The 3,420-nt window shown below is 42.2% G+C and overlaps 1 long non-coding RNA gene across 2 annotated transcripts; it reads right to left on the bottom strand.

Annotated features, from left to right (window-relative positions):
• Nucleotides 1–505: 505 nt before the first annotated feature.
• LOC140697741 (uncharacterized) lies at nucleotides 506–1,945 on the bottom strand. 2 transcript variants are annotated; one of them, XR_012075049.1, is made up of 3 exons: nucleotides 1,880–1,945; nucleotides 1,319–1,358; nucleotides 506–1,130 (listed from the first exon to the last, which is right to left on the bottom strand). It is a non-coding gene; the product is annotated as an uncharacterized lncRNA (long non-coding RNA). The 2 variants fall into 2 exon arrangements; XR_012075050.1 differs by having other exon boundaries at nucleotides 506–1,107.
• Nucleotides 1,946–3,420: the final 1,475 nt, after the last annotated feature.

The raw sequence follows: 3,420 nt of genomic DNA, 5'->3' as shown, positions 1-3,420 counted from the left end.
AAATATGAAAAATAGTATCTGAAGATGAAAATAGTTTGTTTTGAGGTATTGTTAAAGTAGGAGATTGAAAAATAATTTTATATTCTTGTTGATATTTTTTAAACTATAAATGTCAAAACACCTCCCATACAGTCCTTCAGCAACCACTTAACGTGCACATGATTCGTGTTTACCTTAATTCACTCCACCCCACCCTCATCTTTTCTTCACTTCTCTTACATCCTCAGATGTTTAAGTCCTTTAATATCTGTGCCTTGGGTGTATCTGCTTGACATATCCAATCAGGCTCTATGATGCAAAGGACTGTCTATTTTTTTTCTGTGAACCTATGCTAATCCCCTCCCACGGATAGTGTAATTCTTGAGTTACATAAAACAAGTTCAAGTTTACAAGTTCAGCCAACATACCAGATGAATTATAGAAAAAAATAATCATGCCTTCCCCCTCCCCTCTAGGGTTAGTGTTCCCCAAGACAGTACAAAGAACATCTGAACTCCAGGGCCACTGTTTCTTGGTGGGCTGTTTTTTATTTCTTTTATGCTGGTATTCATTTAGGATAAGAAGAGTGTATCAATCAAGGTTCAACAGAGAAGCAGAACTACTATGAGTGATGTAGAACAGGGATATATCATCCAGGGTAAACTCTACACAAATATGGGAGTCGGTGGAAAAGCAAGTCTATGGACGTTGCATCCATGACTGGCATTAGGCATGAAGTTGCTACTGACCTGGGCCAGTAGTCAGGAAGAAGAGCTGGGTGGGAAGGAGGGGAGATCGAGGACAAACTACTGCCTGAGGCTGGAATCCATGAGGACAAATTGGAACTCGCATCTGTTTTTCATCACCCACAGCCTCAAGGACGAGATAATCTGCGTGGTAAAGCCAATGCAATTTATTATGGAGCTGCATAGTCATCTGGCTCAGGACTCAGAGAAGCTGAAGAAGGATCAGGTGATCCACAAGGTGAACTAGCAGATCAGCGTCACAAGGCACGACCCACCATTGTGCCTGGAGTTCCACACCCACCTTCGGTGGGTAAATGAGGGCTGCTGCTTCACTTTTACCTTTCACTTCTTGTTTAAATTTCATCTCATGCTCAGTAGTAACCTGCAGCCATACAGGGAAAGAGACTAGGAGAAACATTGTTCCAGCTGAGTGAATTGAACAAAGCCACACAACAGACCTCTCCACTTCCCTCCTAAATGAGTTTGTAGAAACAACTGCTATAATAAGTCTAAATTCAGTTTAATCCTAGGCTTGGCACCCAAACTCAAGGCCCTGAATTTCCAGAAGATTTTCTTAAAGGTCTCATACTTACGCCCAAGTTAGGAATGGAGAGCTCAACACCAAGGGAGATCCTTATAGAAAAGGAACAGAGATCAAGGATTCAAAGTGGGAACTATTGAAAATTATACTAAAGGTCATGTCTTCTACCCCATAAAAAGCAACTACCAGTAATGTACTAAGGAATTTTCCAAATGCCTGTTCCACACCCCCACCTCCCCCTGCCAAAAATAAAAAATATAGAACAACCCACAGAGAATCAAGGGGAGAGGAGCAAGTTGCTTTCTGAGAGAAGAAGCCATTTGTATATTCATTACAAGGAGCCGCAGCCAAACATTTACAGAGTATCTAACTAGTTTCTCTCCTGGGCTAGACACTGCACTGATGCAGCGTCCTACACAGGGAGTCTTAAGGGACAAAGGTCAAATCAGTTCTCAACGTGTTTGAATAGAGAGCTGCTAGGCAACAGCCTCACACCTAAGCAAAATGCTGGCCACTGGCCCTGAGACTGGGCATGGCCAAGGTCAGGCGCAGGCAGCTGACCCAAGGAGCCTTCTCTCAGAGATAAGACCGCCCCTACACAAGCCCCACTTACCAGAGTGCACCTAGACCTCTAGGCTGAAAATTATGTGCAAATATCCATCAGAGTTTTAGAGCAGCCAGTGACAAGCATCAACATCATCATCATCATCATCACTGTCATCATCGTTGCCGTGACTACTGCTACCTACATACTCCGCAAACAGCAGGACTTTTGTCCTTCTATGGAGACATGGAGTCCAGCCAAATACCTGCGTGAGCTAGAGCAACTGCAGGTCACAGACCTCTGCAAAGGGGCTGAGTGGATCAGGGCCAGAAAATTCTCTGCTTTTGTTTCTCCCACCTGGTAGAATTAAGAACACTGTGCCACACTGGTAAAGACCACTGTTGTGCCTCTTCCCTTTCCAAAAGGCAAGCTGAACAGCAGTATTTTGGAAACATGACATTTTTTACATTCATGAGTTGGGTTGGGTTTTGTTTTCCTGGGGTTGTTTCCTGTATAATGATTATTCACATACACCTGATTAACCACCTGTCCAATTAAAAGTCAAGGGCCTCCCGTCAGGAATTTTGAGGATTTGTTTTCTCCACCACAGAGGCCTCATCGACAGTTCCTGCTGGAACCAGCTGTATCGCCACAGCTGACTGCATGCTCACAGTTGCCCCACAGTCCTTTTCACCACTTCTAAAGGTCCAAGCAGGTACCTAGGAGGTCCGACTCCACTGTGGAATATTTAGTTGAGGTAAGTTGGAAAAATGGTGTCATCCAGCTCCTATCCGGGTGCAGAGTGTCACAGCAACATCTGCCCTCTTACCTTCAGTCGGAGTGTTCGCACCTGCTTCTGTTCTAGATTTGTTGTATGTGTGTGTTGCTTTTCTTTTTTTAACAGAGGCACTGGGGATTGAACTCAAGACCTTGTGCATGCTAAGCAGGCACTCTACCACTGAGCTGTACCCTCCCCTCCATCTGCTTAAGCTTGACCTGCTGGAGATCACACACTGTCCTACACAGGTTAACTGGTAACACCCAAAACGTGCCTGACAATGGGTTTCTAGTAGGCACTGAAGAAACGCAATCAAGTGTATTTCAGCTGTTTTGAAACATTCATGTAAACTCTGGTCAGCACATTCGGTTTCTTCATTATTCTTCCAGGGCAAACCAATGGGCATTAAATGCATGTAAGTTAAGTGGTAACAATTCTTCAAGTTAAGCGAAAACTCCAGCCATTTCAATATTTCATTCACCTACAAGCAGCAGACTTTTAAGTTCATCTAATTTTTGTTAGTTATTATGGTGATATATAAAATTAAATTGATCATTATAAAATAGATCCATTTAGTTAACCAGTACTTTATACATTTATAAATTTTCTAAAATGTGAGTACCCACTGAATAGCATTTTCTGCTGTGCTTCACTAGAGAATAAAAATTCCATTTTTGAAAAATTGTTTTTGTTTATTGGCCCTGTCCTCTGGCCTCAAAATTCTCTGACAAAACAAAACAATTGCCCTCAATAATAAAACATACATATTCAGAATTTGAAAACATATGACAATGAACAAATGACTGCATTTATACCTCTTAAATATAATAAA

This window comes from Vicugna pacos, chromosome 8, assembly GCF_048564905.1.
Source record: "Vicugna pacos chromosome 8, VicPac4, whole genome shotgun sequence".
Lineage (NCBI taxonomy): Eukaryota > Metazoa > Chordata > Mammalia > Artiodactyla > Camelidae > Vicugna > Vicugna pacos.
The sequence above is the reverse complement of the archived record's forward strand: the minus strand, read 5'-3'. Positions and strand labels throughout refer to the sequence as shown.